Below are 23,818 nucleotides of genomic sequence, written 5' to 3'. Positions count from 1 at the left end.
TGGCCCTGTATAAATGCTTTGCTTTGCAAATTTCAGACTGAATGTTTACCCACAGAATTATTTCAATTAATATTAGGGCATAGAAGTTTTTTTTATTGCAATTTTATTGAGATATAATTCATATGTAGTTCATTCATTTAGAGTACATAATTCAAAGATTTTTGGTATATTCACACAGTGATTGTACAACAATCACTACAATCAGTTTTAGAACGCCTTTTATCACCCCATAAAGAAACACATTGCTCTTTGGTTGCCATTGGCCAATCCTCCCCTTCCCCCAACCCAAGGCAAGCACCAATTTGCTTTCTCTGTAGATTCACCTACTCCGTATATTTCATATAAATGAAATAATATTATAGTGGTCTTTGCGACTGGCTTCTTTCACTGAGCATAACGTTTTCAAGGTTCATCCATGTTGTAGGATGTGTCAGAACTTCATTTTTGTGGCTTAATAATATTCAATTTATGGGCATACTCAATTTTATCCACCAATGGACACTTGATTATTAATACTGCTTCCATGAACATTTGTGTACAGGTTTTTGTTTGGTCATCTGTTTTCATTTCTCTTGAATACATACCTGGGAGTAGAATGGCTGGGTCGAAACCAAAAAGAAGACGATGTTTAGTTTTATGAGGAACTGCCAGACAGTAGCTGCACCATTTTACATTCCTACCAGCAGTGGATGAGGGCTCTGATTTTTCCACATCCTTTCGATCTCTGGTTATTATCTATATGTATTTTTTTATTAAAGCCATTCTAGAGCGTGTGGCTTTGACTTGCATTTCTCTGATACCTAATGGTCTTGAGCATCTTTTTATATGTGCATGGGCCATTTTTGTATCATCTTTGAAGAAATGTCCATTCAGACTGTATTAGTCCATTCTCACACTGCTATATAGAAATATCTGAGACTGGGTAATTTATAAAGGAAAGAGATTTAATTGATTCACAGTTCCTCATTGCTGGGGAGACCTCAAGAAACTTACAATCATGGTGGAAGGCAAAGGAGATGAAGGCACCTTCTTCACAGGGCGGCAGGACAGAGTCAGTGAAAGCAGGGGAAATGCCAGACGCTTATAAAACCATAATATCTCATGAGACTCACTCATTATCATGAGAAAAGCATGGAGGAAACCGACTCCATGATCCAGTTACCTCCACCTCGTCCCACCCTTGACACGTGGAGATTATGGGGATTATCAGGATTATAATCCAAGATGAAATTTTGGGTGGGAACACAGCCAAACCATATCACAGACCCTTTTTCTATATTGTAGTTTTTATTTGTAATATGCTGTCTTTTAATTATTGAATTGTAATTATTTTATATTTATATTCGTATATAAATGTATATGATATATGATGCATTACATATGTGTATACATATATATTCTAGATGCAAGTTATTTTCTCTCATTTGTTGGGTTGTCTTTTTAATTTCTTGATAGTAGCCTTTGAAGCATAAAAGGTTTATTTTTATGAAATCCAATGAATCTATTTTTTCTGTTGCTGCTTGTACATGTCATATCTAAGAGAACATTGCCAAATTCAAGGCCACCAATAGTTTACCCCGTGCTTTCTCCTAAGAGTTTTATAGTTTCAGTGCTTACATTTACATCTTTGGCCATTTTTAATTTTTATACATAGTAGTGGATCCAACTTCTTCTTCTTTTTTTTTTTTGTCTTGTGGATATCCATTGTCCCAGCACCATTTTGAGAGAACATAGACATTTAAAAAATTACCACTCCTTTTATTCTCATGCCTCTTCCAATTCATGTCTTTATCACCCCACAGCAGGCTTTTGGAGGGTATGGGAGGAAGGACTCTTAATGATATCCCAGTGATGAGTATGTGCATATTCCATTTGGACTGATCATCTCTGCCACAGTCCACTTACCATATTCTTCCCACATGTCCAATAACTCTCCAAAGCACAAGATTTGGAGTCCTAGATCTAGACTTATTCTTAGCTTTCCTATTTATTAATCATGTCAACTAGGGAAACTTATTCCAACTCTTCTAACTTCTTTTTTTTTTTTTTTTTTTTAATCTGTTAAGTGAAGTGAGTGAAACAGAAGTGAACACACTGGGGCTCTGTCCACATTCCCTCAGACTTTTTTCATGGGTACTCCTTTCCTCAGCTCCTATGGCATTTGCTTCAAACAGCCTGCATCTGAATTTCTCTTTGGAAGACTTCCCTTGAGTCACTAGAACCATTTTTCCTGCCTGGGCAGAAAGCTGGAAGTGACTGGGAGTTACATTACCCGCTAGGGATATGGAAGCCTCTACCTTATGGGGACAAGATCCAAGCTGTAATTTGCCCTCCAAAGTTCTCCCAAAGAATGAGACTAGGGCTAGGACATCACCAGAAACTATACCCTGCTTGCCTTTTTCCTTTCCCTGTTCTACTTCCCCATTCCCTTCCGGCTTCTCTTGGGGCGGTACCTTCATAAAATGCTTTAACACAAATCCTCACCTCAGGATCTGCTCTGGGGAAACTGACCCTAGATAAATAACTCCCTTGTACAACTCCTGCTTGGATAAATGAGATTTTGTATTCCACATGCAAAAGAATGAAGTCTTACCTTACACTATATATGAAAACTAACACAAGATGGACCAAAGACCTAATGTTCGAACTAGAACTGTAAAGCTCTTAGAAGGAAACATGAGAGTTTCACATAGAATAATATCTGGAAAATAAGAAGCATTCAGTTAATGCCATTTGTCTTGTGATTGCCATTGTTGTTTTAATGGCTACCTACCAACCAAAATTCCTAGGGTTGACTGTAGGCATATGACAGACCAATTAGTGTTTTTGTATTGAATTTTTAAAACTTTATTTTTGCTTTAATGTATTTTTTCCTGTTTTAACAGGTCTTTTGCGAAGACTTTGAAGTTGCAGATTCATTCTGCCGCCGTATATGTAACATTCTAAGATAAACCTAGTTTAACTTAATGGTACTGATCGCCCACTAAATAAATAAGTACACCCTGATGTTAGTCAGTTTATGTGTCTTATTTTTCCCTAATATAATTTTTTAAATGTATCTTGAAGAAGGATGGTTTTTAACATCTTTAAATAGCAGTAGCTTCCCATAGTTCAGACCAGGTGTTCTATGCCTGGAAGAAAAATTCTCATTAAGTGGAATATATTTGGCTCTTTTGTTTCCAACAAAGCAATGAAAAAGGTTTAATCCTATTAATTGTCTTCAGGAAAACACAAAAATCATTTGCGTGTCATGAGCAGCTTATGGGTTTCTCAAGGCCAAAAATAAGTTTATTTCCTTGTGCAAAATTCCTTTCATAAAATCTGATAGATTGTTTGTTTTGCCTTCACTGTGGCAAAAATCAAGCCTTTGAGACTTTCTGTTTATCTTCTTTTTGAAAATAAGTACTGTGGAAAAACAATCTATGTGCTATCATACTATGCCATGGAAAACTATCCCTGGAAAGGTATTTTCACTACCTTTGGAATTAGAAATGTATCACTAATCACTAGTTAGTTATATTAATACATAAATAATTGTTTAATAAAGATATAAATAGGATCTACTTTAACATCAGAAACAATATTGTGCAATTGTCTAGTGACATGAATATTATAGTTTCCTGTGCTGTATCATTTGATTATACAGCAGTCATTAAGAGCAATATTAGTTAAGGTTCTCCAGATAAATGAACCAGAAAAACAGGATTCTCCAGAGGAATAGAAGTAGCAGCCAGAATATATAGATAGATAGAAATATAAATATAGGTATCTAAGAGTGATTAGTTATGGAAGCTTTCTCACACCCTTATAAGTCCCCTGATGTGCCATCCTCAAGCTGGAGCACCAGGAAGCCAGTGATATAGCTCAGTCTGAGGCTGAAAGCCTGAGAACAGGTGAGTGGAGGGACGATGGTCTATGTTCTGAAGTCCAAAGGCCCAAGAATCTGGAGCTGTGATGTCCAAGGGCAGGAACAAAATGGGTTTCCCAGATCCAGAAGAGAGAATGAATTCATTTTCCTTTGCCTTTTTGTTCTATCTGGTACCTCGACCAATTGGATGGGGCCCCTCACATTGGGTAAGGGCAGATCTTCCTTACTTAGTCCACTGGTTCAAATATCAATCTCTTTCGTAAACATGCTCAGACATACACAGAAAAAAATTATATACTAGCTATCTGCATATCCCTTAACCAGGTTAATATGATCCCTCAAATTAACCCTCACAAGGATATTTATTATCTATCTCATGAATCTATATTTTTCTGTTGCTGCTTGTACATGTCATATCTAAGAAACCATTGTCAAGTTCAAGGCCATTAAAGTGACTGCTGTGTTGGAGATAAACAATACACAGAATAGTTGGTTTCCACTTTCCAGAGAGTATAGTTGTTGCTACCAAAAAAAAATTGACAGTCTAGACAAAGACTGCATCTCCCAGGCTCTTATGCTGTCAGGTATGGCCATGAGACTACATCTTGCCAATAGACTATGAGCAGAAATGAAGAGTGTTACCTCCAGACCAAGGTTATTAACAAGTGGGTCTGTATTCATCATTATATTTCTCCCTATCCACCATCTGAAAGCAGAGGAGTCTAGGGCTCCCAAGGATACAGAGATCACAAATGGGAGGAACCTGAATCCATAAATTCCTGAAGAAAGGAAAACCACCGCCCAGTAGGAACCACTCACACTGAAATGAACTCCGAACTCATGCCCTTACACATTAGGTAAGCATGCAGTGGTTCTTAAATCTCATTGTGTATATAAGCACCAGTGCAGGATGTTACAAAGGCAGATTTTCTGACTCCAACTCAGAGACTACTCTTCCATGTGTCAGTTTAAATTGGCACCTTGGATAATTCTGTAGCACCACCATAATAAAGAAATACACCACCTCCCCACTGTACCTCCATTAGACTGCAGAAATTACTTGCCTTGTGTCCAGATTAGTATCTCACTCAGAGCACGTTTACAATATTTTAAAACTTTTTCTTTCAAGAATATATTATTTATTATGTAGGAAATTGAAACTGGGTGGGGGAGGGAACCCCCCAGCATTCACTCTCATGGTCCCAAAGATTTCAAACACCAAGGCAAGAAGATCATATCACTTTGTCTTGGATTGCATGTCTAGGTTACATGTCTTGGACAGCACTTTCGGGAGGAGAGGTAAGTAAAGTGGAAATCTGGAACTGGTTTAAAAGGGGAGATGAGGATGAAGATATCAAAAAAATGTCCCCAAGTCATTCTGACTCTTAACTATCACAGAGATAATACAATGCAAGGAGATTAATTTTTAGGACCTAAATAAGCTCACATTATTATTAAAAGATTAGTTCAAAACTTGAAACATATTTACCATTATAATGAAATTAATTAATACCTAATAATCCATATTCATTATTGCTGACTTAAGGAAACATGAGGATTTCTGATGTAATTCTGACTCAGAAATAAGAGCTAGATCTTCAGAGAAATATCCTGAGCTGGAAAGAGATTGGTGGTGTCAGAGATGCGAGTGCACTGACAAGATGTTGAATAGGAATTCCAAAATTTCAATGGTTTAAAAGGAAAATCTTCAAACTGTCTCTTTTTCTGCCAAAGAATTCATGGAAATCTGGAAGAATATGCTGAAAATATTGGTAATCATTAGCAGAGCCAGATCAATTTGACTGTGACACTGATCAGAAAATCAGTTCAATTGCAGGTTGTTGTCAAGGTGCCCCAACTTCATTGTCAAAATCAGTGGCATATCCAGGTCAATGAACATTTGTCACCATTTTAAGCATGGTGGATGTATCCTTAAGTTTCATTTATGTTTACAACCTATTTATTTAAAAATAGTTTTAAGGTAATTTTTTTTGTTTAAAATTGATTGGAAATTAAGGATTTTAATAGTAACATTTTATAGCTTTGTTACCACAGCAAATAATCTTTGATTTTACATCAAGTTATGTCTTAAAGGTAATCTGTACAGCCAATTCTTTCTTGTGTCAGAATTTACAAATCTTTTTCGGTTTTCATGGTCATTGTCATCACAATGAATGTTACGTTGCAGCGAAAGATTGAAATGTTCTAAAATTTATAGCTGTTTTCACATTTGATTTCTTCTTTTTTGTTATGATATTTGATTTCTTTTTAAATGCAACAGGTTGTTTAACTAGTGTTGGATAACAAATTTCTTGAAGATTTCCAGAAAACAAAAGTTATATCAAAATGAGAAAAACGACTAAGCAAAACTCTAAAACACTTTACTTCAAGCACTAACATGAGCTGGCTTAGCAGTGTCTACAAAGTGCCAAATCAACCTGGTAGAGAGAAAAATAATCATTAACTTGCCTGGTTGCTTTGGCTACATGTTGCTAGTTTCACTTTTTCACGGAAATGTTTTGGCATTAGGAAGAAAAATATACACATTGTAGATTGAAGAGATTAAGACTTTGCTCAACTCAATTGTATGAATTTTTCTTTTTAATTTGAAGAATTAGACTTTTCAAAAATGTTGGCTAAAGACTGAATTACTAGAAGAAAATAGTGGCATTTTCTTTCTAAATCAAATACTTCACTGACATACTGAGCCATCATTTTTCTCTTTGAAATATACTTATTTCATAGTAAGATTTTGTCCTTTTTCTTAAGCATATGTTCTTTTCAAAATTAAATGTCTTATGTCCATCAAAAGATGAGAGGAAAATTAAATAAAATTTGAGCAATTTTTGAGGAAAATAATAAAATTATTATTATTATCAAAAATTAGTAGGCTTTAAAAAAATTAAATTGACAAGGATCCTGACAGGACCAAAGGAGTGGAGGGTTTGAGTAACATCAGGCAATGTGTCAAGGTTCCACCATTTTATTAAATAGGTTAAGAAAAGCTGAGTTGGCAATAGCACTTCAAAATGAAAAAGTGCGGTTTATGAGAATTCATTTACTTAAAATAAATGAAATGTTTCACTTTTAAATATTGGAATTCAAAATCAAAACCATTCAATTTGATATCTTACAAATAGTATTTATACTCAACTATTATTTAACTTTTTTTTTTTTTGATGGAGTGAATTGCTCTGTCACCCAGGCTGGAGTGCAGTGGCATGATGTTGGCTCACCGCAACCTCTGCCTCCTGAGTTCAAGTGATTCTTCTGCCTCAGCCTCCTGAGTAGCTTGGACTACAGGCGCACGCCACCACACCTGGCTAGTTTTTGTATTTTTAGTAGAGACGGGGTTTCACCATATTGGCCGGGTGGGTTTCACCATACTGGCCAAGCTGGTCTCGAACTCCTGACCTCATGATTCACCTGCCTCAGCCTCCCAAAGTGCTGGAATAACAAGCATGAGCCACCATGCTTGGCCTATTTAGCTTTCTAATAGTACAATGTAGAAGTCAGTATTGGTGGCTTCAGTTAAACAGGTGATAATTTTACCTACTGTGGGCTGGCTTACAGAGGCTCACACCTGTAATCCCAGCACTTTGGGATGCGGAGGTGGGCAGATCACTTGAGGTCAGGATGTTGGAGACCAGCCTGGACATCCTGGTGAAGCCCTGTCTCTACTAAAATACAAAAATTAGCCAGGTGTGATGATAGACGCCTGTAGTTCCAGCCATTTGGGAGGCTGAGGCAGGAGGATAGTTTGAACCCAGAAGGCAGAGTTTGCAGTGTGCTGAGATCATGCCATTGCATTCCAGCCTGGGCAACAGAGCAAGACTCCACCTCAAAAAAAAAAAAAAATACCTATTGTGTTAGAAAAAAAGATGTTTTAAATTAAGGAAATGTAATATAATTATTATTTTTACTTTATGTAATAGGACAAATACATTATTTCCTGTTTTCTCCTAATATATACTAGTCATTAATAATGAATTAATATCTGTTTAAAAATTACAATGTAACATACCGTCTTGAAGCCATCTTGAATTTTTCTAAAGATGCATGAATCAAGCAACATAATGTTATTATTTGCCATTCTTAGAATTTTAGTTCAACCCCTGGACAGATCATTTTCAATTCACCATCTTTTGTTTGTGTTGCAACATTCTGCATCTCTTGACACTTCTGCAGAATACCTGTTATAATGTTTGTCTCTTCACCTCTTCCATACCCCAGTGTTCACACCTCGAGGAATTATCATGTTACAAGTAAACAAATATGTTCTATCTACCAGTTTGCAGAAGTGGGCAAAACAAATGTTTTTTATCACTACTCAACATACACTGCAAATACATCTCGTGCATGCTTATTAAGTTTTAATTGAAACATTAAAACTGAGGCTAAATTACTATTTAATTGCAAGACCACTGTTAATTATTTTTACTTTGTTTGGCAAGCAAATAAACAATTGCGTTTTGTATATGAGAGACACTGATGACTCAAAAAAATGACCTAGAGATTTTACCTGCCTAGGGAAAAAAATAGAAAGTAAAATGTTTTTCATCTGATTTTAAGATGATCAGATATAGAGTAAAACAAATATAATTTCCTAAGGAAATGCCATCTTTTCAAGTGTAGTGTTGTATTTCTTTGGGAAAAGCTGAGGAACCTGCTCTAGAATCAGATTCCAGGTGTACAATCAGCAGATGTGATTCTTCCTATGCTGGAATTGGATTTAAGACAGCTGATGGGAAACGTAATTCACTAAGGCTGTCCATCAGTAACTTTCAACTTAGTTTATGAATTTTGCATTTTCAGCGAAGATGAAATGCTTCATAAGAACCTGATTCAGGCAGTGAGTGCAATCAGATCCACCACTGGCAAAATTCCACTGGGTAAAATAGAGCAATGAGATAAGCTGGAGCATTTGCCAGTCTAAAAAGAAAATGCAACCCTAAAAATACGTTTCCAGGTTTATTTAGAGAAAATTATTTCCATAGAGCCATAATTATGAGGTGTTGTGGTATCTGCAGTAAGCAATTTAATATTGTATTGCAACTCCTAAAGGCAGTGAGGAGGTAGCAGAAAATAGCATGCATGGAAAACCTTACCTTATTATGTCAGTGAATGTTATGAATGACACCTGTGCCACCCAGCCTGGTTACATATTTTAATCATTATTTTAATCAAATAAAGACACATATAGTCAGTTTTGGGTTTTTTAAATTAATATATTATATATAAACAGCCACTATTTTCATTGAATCTCTAATATATAGCTGATATCATGCTAGGTTCTAATTTACTGTATATGATAGACATTTAGATTTATGTGTAATAAATTATACCTACTAAATATAAATATATATGCTTATATATGCATGAAGATGTATAAATGTATATGAAATAAAATGGAGGAAAATAGGCTTAGAATGGTGTTACTTTAAAGAGAAGCTCTTTGTGAACATTATTACAACATGTAAAATTCTGCCTGTGGGGGATATATGTCTTCCTAAAAATAAATAGAGTGTCTGAGTTAATTTTTTAAGTTACTTTAATTTTTCTCTCAGGGACATTAAAACAAACCGATTAAAAATTTAAAGTAATAGTTGTGTTCTTTCTCCTAAGGCTACTGTGTACATATTCCTAGAAATTAATAGGAAAATAGTGTGATTGTTCATCAATCATTAAAACTTGGGAGAATATGAAATATATTAGGAATACTGAGCATTTTGGATGTGGCGTGTATAAGTATCTAATCTACTTAAATATTTGAACACCACTCCTTCAAGGATTTGCTTTTAAGAAGAGGTGTTAAGTGGTTGTGTGAACTGCCTCTTGTTTTCCTACACGCAGCGTTTAGAAAGATTTCAGGTTCCACTCAAGGATTGTTATCTTTACAATATCTTGTAAGAAGGTGTTGGTGTGAAGGTCTTCTTAGACAGCTAACATCTCATGTCTGTCAGCCAAAGAAAGAATTCACAGAGGAGACTGTTTCAGTGTGAGCTAGTGTTCTGCTAACTTAAAATTGTAATCTGAATCCAGAAAAAAAAAAAAAGAAGAAGAAGAAGAAGAAAAAAACCTGTCATGAGGAATAAATAACTTCCCACAGGTAGTTACATGTCCTTGAAAAAGCTTCATACTGTTGAAAACATCTTGCTAATTGATAACATTATTTGAAACACGTTGATAACTCACTTGGACGTTGTGAGAATAAATTTCCCATGAGTACTAGTAATGAGCAGCATAGAGCCTACCCACCCAAGAAAACACCAATTTCCTTTAACTCCCTCTGCCTGCAAGCTGCACTATTCCTCCAGCCAATTAAAGCATGCTTCAAGTATGTGGTGAGGCATGACCAGACCCTCCCAGCCACGACAGAGGAGTTCATAAGGCTGAGTGAAGTGGGAGGAGAGATAATTACCGTCAATATGCCTCCCACGTGGGAAACTGTTAAACTTATCATTCTTCTCAGTGGTACGTTTGATGTAATATGTTCATTTTTGTGCTTATTCTTATGTTTCAGGATGTTGTCTAGGAAAAGGTGTCTAGACAGAATGGAAAAGAACCTTTTCAGTACGTCTTGTAGTGGTTGTAAAATGAGCGACAAAATAACAGATCTGGTCATTCTGTGGTGGAAACTTCTAAAAGGATTGTTTTCCATTGTTTGTGGAGTATTTTGAATGTTTCTAAAATAGCTCTTAATACAGGGAATATTCCTGTGAAATAGGAGTCGCCTAAAATCTTTTAGCAAATCCATCCTTGCTGAGCAAGATACCCTGAAAACTATACTGAAGAAAATACAAAAACAAGCAAATAATCAGATCAGCTCTGATTTTAGAAAAATTGCATGATGGCTAGCTCTCCAAACCTTAAGAATATGGACACTGAGCATTGTAAAAGTTCATCCGAACTGTGACTCCACTGACCAGAGCTATAATGTCAGCCTTTGTATGGAACTATTTATTGCACACCACTGGGTAACATGTAACTCTCATAACACATCATAATAATAATAACCAAAATTAATTGAGTGTTTAGTAGGCATTGTATTTCAACATATATAGATCATGTAATTTATTCATCCTTACAAGACAGTGCAAACATGTTAGTTTGAGAAAGCAATACATATAAAGATATAATCTGTAATAATTATGTATCTACGCTTTACTGGGTGTTTATTAAATGTCAAGCATTAACACTTGTTACCTACTTTAATCTTTATTCAGTCATTAGAAGGATATTAGTATCATTATGGTTACAGTTTAGTAGAATAAAGCAAAGAAATCTTAAATAATTTGCTCAAGTTCACATAGAAGGTCTAAGATTCAGGCTCATGTTTAACCAAATCAGTGTTCTTTCCAAAATCAAAAAGATATTAAATTTCCTATTGTCACAGGGAATCTTTCATTTTCCTTTTATTTTAGTTGACACACAATGATTGTACATACTTATGGGGTACAGAATGATATTTTGTTACGTGTATACAATGTGTAATGATCAAATTAGAGTAATTAGTGTATCTGTCACCTCAAACATTTATCATTTCTTTGTGTTAGGAACATTCAAAATCCTCCCTTCAACCTTTTGAAAATATGCAATAAATTATTATTAACTATATTCACCCATTAGTGTTATTGAACACCAGAAGTTAATCCTGTTCTCCCCTATAATTTTTTTAAATCCATTAGCAAATCTCTTCCTATTCTTTCCTCCCCACTACACTTCACAGCCTGTAATAACCAAAATTCTACTCTCTACTTCTTTGACCTTGACATTTTTAGCTCTGACATATGAGTGAGAACATGCAGTATTTACCATTCTGTGCCAGACTTATTTCATTTAACATAAGGTTCTCTAGGCACAGGGGTCCCCAACCCCTGGGTCACCCCTGTGCCTTGGACTGGTAGCCTCCCTGACCTGTTAGGAACCAGGCTGCACAGCAGGAAGTGAGCAGCAGGCAAAGGAGCTTTACCTCCTGAGCTCCACCTCCTGTCAGACCAGCAGTGGCCTCAGATTCTCATAGGAGTGTGCACCCTATTGTGATCTGTGCATGCAAGAGATCTAGATTGTGCACTCCTTATGAGAATCTAATACCTGATGATCTGAGGTGGGAGAGTTTCATCTCAAAACCATCCCCCACCCACTCCCAAACCCCAGTGGAAAAAATTGTCTTCCACAAAACCATTCCCTGGTGCCAAAAAGGTTGGGGACTGCTTCTCTAGGCTCATTCACATTGCCACAAATGACAGGATTTTATCTTTTTTATGGCTGAATAGTATTCCATTGTGAATATATACCATATTTTCTTTAGTCATTCATCTGTTAATAAACATTTAGTTTCAGTTCATATCTTGGCTAACATGAATAGTGCTACAATAAACATGGGTGTGCAGATATCTCTTCAATATACTGACTTCTTTTCCTTTAGATAATCAGTAATGATTAGCTAATCACATGATCATTCTATTTTTAGTGAAAAACCTCCATATTGTTTTCTGTAATGGCTGTACTAATTTACATTGCCAACAACAGTATATGAGTTCCTTTTCTCCACTTTCTCGCTAGCATTTGTTATTTTTTGTCTTTTTGATAATAGCCATTCTAAGAGAGGTGGGATCATATATCATTGTGGCTTTGATTTGCATTTCTCTGATAACTAGTGATGCTGAGCATTTGTTCATATACTTGGCCATTTCTATGTCTTTTTGGGGAAATGTCTATTGAGATATTTTGCCCATGTTTAATGGGATTATACATTATTTTTGCTGTTGAGTTGAGTTAGTTGCATATTTTGGATCTTAGTCCCTCATTGCATGTATAGCTTGCAAATATTCTCTCCCATTCTACAGGTAGTGTCTTCACTCTGTTGATTGTTTACTTTGCTGTGCAGAAGCTTTTTAGTTTTATAATCTCATTTGTCTACTTTTGTTTGTGTTGCCTGATTTTGAAGTCTTACTCATAAAATCTTTGCCTAGACCAAGCCCTTGAAGGCTTTTTCCTATGTTTTCTTCTAGTAGTTTTATAGTTTTGGATCTTACATTTAAGTCTTTAATCCATTGTTGAGTTGATTTTTGGATACGGTGGAGGGTAGGGGTCTAGTTTCATTCTTCTGCATGTGGATATTCAGTTTTTCCTGCATATTTTACTGAAGAGGGTGCCCATTCCCCAATGTATGTTTTTGGTGCCTTTGTCAAAAATCAGTTTGCTGTAAATAAGAACAAACCTCAGAAATGTGGGTTCAGTTCCAGACTATTGAAATACAGCAAATATAGCAATAAAATGAGTCACACAAAAATTTTGGTCTCCCAGTGCACATAAAAGTTAGGTTTATACAATACTATAGTCTAATAAGTGTAAAATAGCAATATGTCTAAAAAATAATGTGTATACCTTAATTTAAAAATACCTTATTGGTCAAGTGTGCTGGCTCATGCCTGTAATCCCAGTACTTCAGGAGCCCCAGGTGGTTGGATCACTTGAGGCCAGGAGTTCAAGACCAGCCTGGCCAATATGGTGAAACCCTGACTCTACTAAAAATACAGAAAATAAGTTGAGCATGGTGGTAGGTGCCTGTAATCCCAGCTACTCAGGAGGCTGAGGCATGAGAATTGCTTGAACCTGGGAGTCAGAGGTTGCAGTGAGCCAAGATTATGCCACTACACTTCAGAGCAAGACTCTGTCTCAATAAAAATAAATAAATAAATAAATACAAATAAAAATACTTTATTGCTAAAAAATGTTAGCAGTCATCTGAACCGTCAGCAAGTTTTATAATCTTTTTGCTGGTGGAGGGTCTTGCCTTGATATTGATGGCTGCTGAATGAGCAGGGTGGTGGTTGCTGAAGGCTGGGGTGGCTGTGGCAATTTCTCAGAATGAGACGACAATGACATTTGCCATGTTGATAGACTCTTCCTTTCATGAAAGATTTCTCTGTAGTATGTGATGCTGTTTTATGTCATTTTACCCACAGTAGAACATCTTTCAACATTGGAGTCAGTCCTTCAAACTCTGCCATTGCTTTATCAACTAAATTTATAAAATATTCTAAATTCTTTATTGTCATTTCAACAATGTTCACAGCAGCTTTACCAGGAGTAGATTTCATCTCAAGAAACCACTTTATTTGCCTATTCATAAGAAGCAACTCTTCATACATTCAAATTTTATCATGAGATTGAACACATTTTTCTAATTCTGGCTCTCTCATGATTCCCATTACATCTAGTTACTTCCTCCACTGAAGTCTTGAACCACTCAAAGTCACCCATTAGGATTGGAATCAACTTTTTCCAGATTCCTGTTAATGTTGATATTTTGACCTCCTCCCATGAACCATGAATGTGTTGAAGGGCATCTAGAACGGTGACTCCTTTCCAGGGGTTTTCAATTTACTTCATTCAGATCCGTCAGAGGAATCACCATCTATGGCAGCTGTAGTCTTACAAGATGTTTTACTTAATAAGATTCAAAAGGTGAAATTATTTCTGGATCCATTGGATACAGAATGGATATTGTGTTTAGTAGGCACAAAAACAACATTAATCTCCATGTACATCTTCATCAGAGCTCTTGAGTGACAAGTTACATTGTTGCTAAGCAGTGGTATTTTAAAAGGAATCTTTTTTTCTGAGCAGTAGTTTTCAAAAGTGGGCTTAAAATATTCAGTAAACCATGCTATAAATGATGTGTTGTTATACAGGTTATTTTCTTTCATACAGCACAGACAGAGTAGATTTAGCATAATTCTTAAGGACACTATGATTTGAGAAATAGTAAATGAGCATTGACCTCCACTTAAAGTCACCAACTACATTAGCCCCTAACAAGACAGTCAGCCTATCTTTTGAAGCATTGAAGCCAGACATTGACTTTTCCGTTAGCTATGAAAGTCCTCGATGGCATCTTGTTTCCAATAGAAGGCTGCTTCATCCACCTTGAAAATCCCTCAATTAGTGTAGCACCCCCCTCATCAGTTATCTTAGCTAGATTTGCATAACTTGCTGTGGCTTCTATGGCAGTACTTGCTACTTCATCTTACACTTTTATGTCATGAATATGGTTTCTTTCCTTAAACATCATGCACCAACCTCTACTAGCTTTAATCATTTATTCTGCATCTTCCTTATCTCCCTCAGCCTTCACAGAATTGAAGACAGTTAGGACCTTGCTCTGGATTAGGCTTTGGCTCAAGGGAATGTTGTGGCTGGTTTGATCTTCTATCCAGACTGCTAAAACTTTCTCCATATCAGCAATAAGATTGTTTGGCTTTCTTATCATTCGTGTGTTCACTAGAGTAGCATTTTTAATTTGTTTCAAGAACTTTTCTTTTGCATTCACAACTTGCTTAACTGTTTGGCACAAACGGCCTAGTTTTTGGCCTATCTCAGCTTTCAACAAGCCTTCCTCACTAAGCTTAATTGTTTCTAGCTTTTGACTTGAAGTGAGAGATTACAAACACCTCTATGCACACAAACTAGAAAACCTACAAGAAATGGATAAATTCCTGGAAACATACAATCTCCCAAGATTGAACCAGGAAGAAATTGAAACCTTGAACAGACCAATAAAATATTCTGAAATTGAATCAACAATAAAAGCCTACACACCAGGAAAAGCCCTGGACCAGAAAGATTCACAGCTGAATTCTACCAGACATATAAAAAGAGCTGGTACCATTCTTACTGAAACTATTTGAAAAAATTAAGGAGGAGGGATTCCTCCCTAACTGATTCTGTGAGACTGGCATTATTCTGTGTATTAAGCCATTCTTGCATTGCTATTAAGAAATACCTGAGAGCAGGTAATTTATAAAAAGAGGTTGAATTGGCTCATGGTTCTGCAAACTGTACAGAAAGCCTGGCAGCATCTGCTTCTGGGGAGGCCTCCGGAAGCTTTCAATCATGGCAGAAGGCAAAGAGGGAGCAGACACATGGCAATAATGGGAGCACGAACAGGCATGCCACACACTTTTAAACAGACACATTCCTTGAACACTCACTCACAATGGTGAGGATAATACCAAAGAGATGGTACTAAACCATTCATGAGAAACCACCTCCATGATGCAATCACCTCCCACTAGGTCCTGGCTTTGATACTGAGGATTACAATTCAATGTGAGATTTGGGTGGGGACAAATATTCAAACTATGATTCCAACCCCGGCCCCTCACAAATCTCACCTCTTTCTCACACTTCAAAATACAATCATGCCTTTCCAACGGTCCCTCAAAGTTAACTCATTCCAGCATTCACTCAAAAGTCCTAAGTTCAAGTCCAAAGTCTCATCTGAGACTCATCTTCCACCTATCAGCCTGTAAGATCAAAACAAGTTATTTACTTCCAAGATACAATGAGAGCACAAGCATTGGGTAAACATTCTCATTCCAAAAGGGAGGGATCAACCAAAAGAAAGGGGATACAGGCCCCAGGCAAGTTTGAAACCCAGCAGGACAGTCATTATGCCTTAAGGCTCCAAAATAATCTCTTTTGATTCCACATCCCACAGCCAAGGCACACTAGTGCAGGGAGGGGATGGGCTCCCATGGCCTTGGGCAGCTCTGCCCTTGTGGCTTTGCAGGGGTCAGTCCCTGAGGCTGCAATCACAGGTTATTGAGTGCTTGTGGCTTTTCCAGGTACAGGGTTCAAGCTGCCAGTGAATCAGTTCAAGTCTGAAAGTCTCAAAACCAGGGAAGCTGATAGGCAGCCTTCAGTCTGCTATCAAAGCCACAGAGCTCCCGGGAATCTGCTCAGGTAAGTCCCAGAGACCAAAGTCTGATATCCAAGGGCAAGAGGAGCAGAAACAAGTATCCCACTTGAGAAGAAAGAAAAGAGAGTCAGAAGACTCAGCAAGCAAATGTATCCCACCTTCTCCCATCTTCTTCAGCCTGCTTTATTCTCACTGCGCTGGCAGCGATTGGGTAGTGCCCACCTACATTGAGAGTGAATCTTCCTCTCCCACTCCACTGACTCAAATATCAGTCTCCTCTGGCAACACCCTCACAAACACACCCAGAAACATCCTTTATCATCCATCTAGGTGTCCGTCAATTCAATCAAGTTTACACCTAATTTTAATCATCACATCCTGATACCAAAACCTGGCAGAGACACAACAACAACAACAACAACAACAACAAAACTTCAGACCAATATCCTTCATGAACGTAGATGCAAAAATCCTCAATAAACTACTAGCAAACCAAATCCAGCAACACATCAAAAAGCTAATCCACCATGATCAAGCAGGCTTTATCCCTAGGATGTGAGGTTGGTTTAATGTACATAAATCAACACAAATAGAACTACAAAGAAAAATTATGTGATCATCTTAATAGATACAGAAATGCTTTCAACAAAATTCAACATCCCTTCATGTTAAAAACCTTCAACAAACTAGGCATTGACAGAACATACCTCAAAATAATAAGAACCGTCTATGACAAACCCACAGCCAACTTCATACTGAACAGGCAAAAACTGGAAGCATTTTACTTGAGAACCGGAACAAGACAAGGATGTCTACTCACACCACTCCTATTCAACATAGTACTAAAAGTCCTAGCCAGAGCAATCAGTCAGTAGAAAGAAATAAAAGGCACCCAAATAGAAAGAGAATAAATCAAATTATCTGTTTGCAGAAAATATAATTTTACACCTAGAAAACTTCATAGTATCTGTCCAAAAGCTCCTAGATGTGACTAACAACTAGTTTCAGCAAAATTTCAGGATACAAAATCAATGTATGAAAATCAGTAGCATTTCTATACACCAGCAATGTCTAAGTGGAGAGCCAAATCAAAAACACAATCCCATTCACAATAGACACAAAAAGAATAAAATACCCAGAAATAATGCTAACCAGAGAGATGAAGATCTCTACAATGAGAATTACAGAACACTGCTGAAAGAACTTAAGGATGACACAAACATACGGAAAAACATTCCATGCATATGGATATCAAGAATCAATATTGTTAAAATGACCACATTACCCAAAGCAATTTACAGATTCAATGCTATTCCTGTCAAACTACCAATGACATTATGCACAGAATTAGAAGAAACTATCCTAAAATTCATTTGGAACCAAAAAAGAGCCCAAATTGCCAAAGCAATTCTAAGCAAAAAGAACAAAGCTGGAGGCATCACATTACCCTACTTCAAACTATACCACAAGCCTACAATAACCAAAACAGCATGGTACTGATACAAAAACAGATACCCAGGACAATGGAACACAATAGGGAGCCCAGAAATAAAGCCACACACCTACAGCTATCTGATCTTGGCAAATTCAACCAAAACAAAAAATGGGGACACGATCTCCTATTCAGTAAATGGTGTCAAGATAACTGGCTAGCCACATGCACAAGATTAAAACTGTACCTCTTCCTTTCACCATATACAAAAATTAACTCAAGATGGATTAAAGACTTAAATGTAAAACCTAAAACTATAAAACCCTAGAAGAAAACCTAGGAAATACCATTCTGGACATAGACTTTGGCAAAGATTTCATGATGAAGACAGCAAAAGCAATTGCACCAAAAACAAAAACTGACAAATGGGACCTAATTAAACTGAAGAGCTACTACACAGCAAAATAAATGATCAAGAGAGTTTATTTCTACAGAATAGGAGAAATATTTGCAAACTATCCACCCAACAAAGGTCTAATATCCAGAATCTATAAGAAACTTAAGCAAAATATCAAGCAAAAAACAAGCAACCCCATTAGAAAGTGGGCAAAGGACACAGACACTTTTCAGAAGACATACAAGTAGCCAACAAGCATATAAAAAATGCTCAACATTACTAATCATTAGAGAAATGCAAGTCAAAAACCACAGTAAGATACTGTTTCTCACCAGTCAGAATGGCTATTATTAAAAAGTCAAAAAATAACAGATGCTGGTGAGGCTGTAGAAAAAAAGGGAATGCTTGTAAGCTGCTGGTGGGAATGTAAACAAGTTCAGCCACTGTGGAAGGAAGTTTGGTGATTTCTAAACTTAAAATAGAACTACAATTCAACCCAGTAATCCCATTATTGGGATTATACCCAAAGGAATATAAATCATTCTACCATAAAGGCATATCCATGCATATATTCATGGTAGCACTATTCACAATAGCGAACGCATGGAATCAACCTAAATGCTAATCAACAGTAGACTGGATAGAGAAAACGTGGTACATATACACCATGGAATACTATGCAGCCATAAAGAGGAGATTATATTCTTTACAGCAACATGGATGGAGCTGGAGGCTATTATGCTAGATGAACTAATGCAGGAATGGAGAATGAAATATTGTATATTCTCACCTATAAGTGGGAGCCAATATAATACCACATGTCTCACTTTTAAGTGGGATGCAAAGAAGGAAACAATAGATACTGGGGCCTACTTGAGGATTAAGAGGGGGAGATGGGTGAGGATCAAAAAACTACCTATGGAGTACTATGCTTATCACCTGGATGACAAAATAATGTGCACACCAAACTCCTGTGACACACAATTTATCTATATAACAAACCTGCACATGTACTCTTGCATCTAAAATAAGAATCAAAAAATAATAAATAAATAAATAAATAAAGTGATACATGTGTGATTCTCTCTTTCACATGAACACTTAGAGGCAATTACAGGGTTATTAATTGACTACATTTCAGTATTCTTGTGTCTCAGGGAATAGGGAGGCCCAAGAAGAGTGAGAGAGACAGGGAAACGCCTGGTTCGTGGAATAGTCAAAACACACACATTTATCAATTAAGCTCACCATTTTATATGAGTGCAGTTTTTGGCACTCTGAAACAATTACAATAGTAACATCAATGATCACAGATCACCATAACAGATATAATAATGAAAAAGTTTGAAATCGTGACAGAAGTACCGAAGTGTAACAGAAATACAAAGTGAGGACATGCCTTTGAAAAAATGGCATCAATAGACTTGCTTAATACAGAGTTATCACAAATATTCTATTTTTAAAAAAATGCAATATCTGCAAAATGCAGTAAAGCAAAGCACAACAAAATGAGGTATGTCTTTATGTGGATTTATTTCTGGGTTCTCTATTCTATTCCATTGGTATATATGTCTGTTTTTATACAGATACCATGCTGTTTTTGTTACTATAGCTTTACAGTATATTTTGAAGTCAGGTAGTGTGATGCCTCTAGTTGGTCTTTTTGTTCAGTATTGCTTTGGCTACTGAGATACTTCTGTGTTTCCGTACAAATTTTAGGGTTTTTTCTATTTCTGTCAAGAGTGTCTGGCATTTTGATAAGGATGCATTGAATCTGTAGATTGCTTCAGGTAATATGTCACTTTTAGCATAACTAATTCTTCCAATTCATGAGCATGGAATACTTTCCATTCTGTTGTGTCCTCTTCAATTTATTTTATCACTGTTTTATAGTTTTCACTGTAGAGATGTTACAACTCCTTGGTTAAATTTATTTCTAAGTATTCTGTAGTCATTGTAAATGGGATTGCTTTGTTGATCTTTTTCCAGCCTATTTATTAATGTATAGACTCATTACTGATTTTTTTGTATGTTGATTTTATATCCTGCAACTTTACTAAATTTGTTTATAAATTCTAAGAGTTTTTAGGTAGTCTAGATTTTTCAATATACAAGATCATGTCATCTTCAAAGAGAGCTAATTTGAGTTTCTCCTTTCCAACTTGATTGTCCTTTATTTCCTTCTCTTGCCTAATTGCTCTAAGTAGGACTTCTAGTACTATGTTGAGTAAAAGTGGTGAAAGTGGGCATTCTGTCTTCTTCCAGTACTTACAGGAAATTCTTTCTATGATGTTAGCTGTCATATATTGCCTTTATTGTGTTGAGGTGTTTCTTCTATATCTAATATCTTGAGAGTTTTATGAAGGGATGTTGAATTTTATAAACGCTTTGTGTTTGAGATGGTCTATTTTGTCATTTATTCTGTCCATGTGATGTATTACATTCATTGATTTGCATGTGTTGAACTATCCTTGCATTCCTGGAATAAATCCACTTGATCATGATGTATTTATCTTTTTCATGTGCTGCTGGATTTGCTTTGTTAGTATGTTGTTGAGGATTTTTGCATCTATGTTCCTCAGGGATATTGGCCTATAGTTTTCTTTCATTGTGTGCTTCTCTGATTTTAATATCAAGGTAATGCTGACCTCAGAATAAATTAGGAAGAATTCCCTCTTCTTCAATTTTTTTGGAATAGTTTGAGAATCAGTGTTAGTTCTACTTTAAAGCTTTGGTAGAATTTAACAGTAAAGCCACCCAGTGCTGAGCTTTTCTTTGTTGGGAGACTTTTTATTAGTGATTTAACGTTTTTACTTATTATTGGTCCTTTGAGGTTGTCTGTTTCGTTTTACTTCAATCTTAGTAGGTTGTATTTGTCTAGGAATTTATCCATTCTCTGTAGGTTTTCCCATTTGTTGGCCTGTTGTTGTTCATAATGGTCTCTAATGATGCTTTTTATTTCTCACAGTGAATCTTTGAGAGTGGCTTAAGCTGTCTGAACTGCTGCTTCAGGCCTAAATGATAGGCCCAGATATTGAGCTCATCTTTCTAAATTAGCCAACCTTGGTTTTTTATATATATATATGGTTTACATTACATGGTTTATAATTCAAAACTATTATCTGGAATTATCTATAGCTTACAGTAAAAACTTCAACTCAAATAAATTAAATATAGGGTGCTCTAGGTGTCTTTCTTATGTGCTGGCAAATATAAATTCTTTCAAAGCATGTTCATAAACTAGTAGCCTAGAGATTGGGCAAAATTTGACAAATAATTTGATTGAGCTAGCAAAATATTTAAAAATATTGAACCAATTTTTAAAAATCAGAAAGTTTCATAGAAAAAAAAAGCCTAGGTTGAAAACTCTTTTTAGACTTTCAGATGGCTCTAGCAACAAGCACTGTGCTCACATTCTCACAGGTCGACACTTGGCTGGAGCCAAAAAGTAGCTGCCCCCATTAGATGGGGTTTATGCTCAATTTGCCACAATTCCCAACATTTACTGATGCCTCTCCTAAACTGAGGCTGTAGGTTGCCTTTAAAAGTCACATTTACACTGTTGTCTCTGTTGCCATGTCACCACAAAAAGTTATCAAATGAAAAATACAGTTAGAGGCCTGTGTTTTCTATGAGACCTGATATTCTATATAGTCTGTAGATAGTGTGTGTGTGTATATATATATATATTCTATGAGCATGGATATTTCTTTATGAAAATGAAAATCATGTCCATATATTCCATGTAAAATACCTGGTGGCCTTCCCTCACTTACTTAGCTGGCTCCTATAAGTATTTTAGCTTGCAACCCTTTTCCAATCATTCTTCCTGACATTCTGAGAGAAGCTTCCGCAGCTGGGAGCATAGTGACTAGGGACACTGTCACTAGGATTTTGCCATCCCTCACTTTTCTTATGGCAGCTCCCCTCAACCCCCACAATTTGTTTATATATTAATATTTGCAAACAACTATTGTTTAAATATGTGATACTATGGCTAAAATTAAATTTGAAAACCACCTTTGTAATAAGTATTAGAACATCTGTATGCACACTCATCCCTTTATGAAAACTATGACTAGGATTAGATTCTAATACCCTCTATTAATACTCCTATACTCTACTAGAGTAGAGCATCAGTAAAATGTATAACGAAAGAAAGAGAAATAGGTCATCTATATGATGTGTTAACATACCTGACAATATATCATAATTTGAAAGGTAGTTGTAAATATTACCTTTCTGGACACCTTTTAACCCATAAAAAAAGAATATTTACCATCTAAACAAATTAACTTGTACCATCTCAAATAAGAAGGCTTTATTAGTAGGCCAGTAACTTCCACCACTACGTTAACATGAACTGTCACTCTACTTATAAAAGTCCCCACTTCTGAGAAAGATTATACTTGAGAGCTGTATTGCACAAAAACAGAGCATTCCTCTCATGAATCCACTTTCTGATTTGCACATAATTACTTCCTTGAAAACTAGAGAGGAAAGCTATCACGTACTTTCTGCAGGAGGCTCTTCTGGCCACTCCATCTATAGGGTTGTTTGGGTAACTTACAAGGCTCTCCTGGACACTGAGGCATCACTCAAAGGTAAGTTTTACTGAGAACACAGAATCCAAGGCTTCTCCAACTCATACTTTCTAAGAAGATGCAATTTGATGTCAGTATTTCAGAGCATAATACAAAGCAGGTTTTCTCCTGAATGATTAAGGCCTGACAAGTGCCTCCTCTTAGCCCTGGCACCTTGTTCCTATATATGTTTGCTAGTTTAGCTGCACAAAGAAACACATTTTGGGGAGGAAAAAAAAAAGATAAATAGATTTTGCCAGGTTGGCTTTGAACCTATCTTTCACACCACTGTGAAGTGCGCTGCCAGGATGTGCGATATGTAGTTAGAAGCAGCAGATGGAAAAGCATTTTTGAGGGGCTTTTTGATGGTTCTGAATCTATGCAGCATTTACACACCAAAGCATGCTTGTTCATCTGTTATATATTTAGGGATATTTAAACTGTGAACATTTGTCTTCCTTAAAGACTACAAAAGTATCTGGAGACTGACTGACTTACTAAATAGACACAGTAAATTGATCAATAATTAGTTTGACATCCATCACCCCTTGGCCCCTCACTTTCAACCAATTCCTGGCCCTCATTCTGTATTGCCTGGCAGTAGCCTTATGTGGAGCCACGAGCATCCTATGTAGTGGAAAAAATGTCACAGCACCAAAAGAAAAATACACTCCCCGTGTATGAGTGTGGAGAGAGAGACAGAACTTTTAAAAAAGTTATTTATTTTTTAATTGACATATGAAACTATATGTATTTATTATGTATAACATGATGTTTTGAAGTAGACATTATTTGTGAAATCGTTAAATTGAGCTAATTAACAAATGCA

General features: G+C 36.3%; 1 long non-coding RNA gene across 7 annotated transcripts in view; it reads left to right on the top strand.

Moving 5' to 3' along the window:
• Nucleotides 1-23,818, top strand: part of LOC102120992 (uncharacterized) — a 260,960-nt gene that overhangs the window by 18,087 nt on the left and 219,055 nt on the right. For 2 of the 7 annotated variants that reach the window (XR_006691110.2, XR_012420977.1), the window contains exon 1: nt 428-4,725. The exons of 2 other annotated variants lie outside the window; for them this stretch is intronic. This is a non-coding gene — a long non-coding RNA (uncharacterized lncRNA). Of the gene's footprint in view, nt 1-424; nt 4,726-23,818 lie in introns of those variants that run through there. 3 more of the 7 variants (XR_012420976.1, XR_010580017.1, XR_006691112.2) reach the window with 3 other exon arrangements.

This window comes from Macaca fascicularis, chromosome 12, assembly GCF_037993035.2.
Source record: "Macaca fascicularis isolate 582-1 chromosome 12, T2T-MFA8v1.1".
Lineage (NCBI taxonomy): Eukaryota > Metazoa > Chordata > Mammalia > Primates > Cercopithecidae > Macaca > Macaca fascicularis.
The sequence above is the reverse complement of the archived record's forward strand: the minus strand, read 5'-3'. Positions and strand labels throughout refer to the sequence as shown.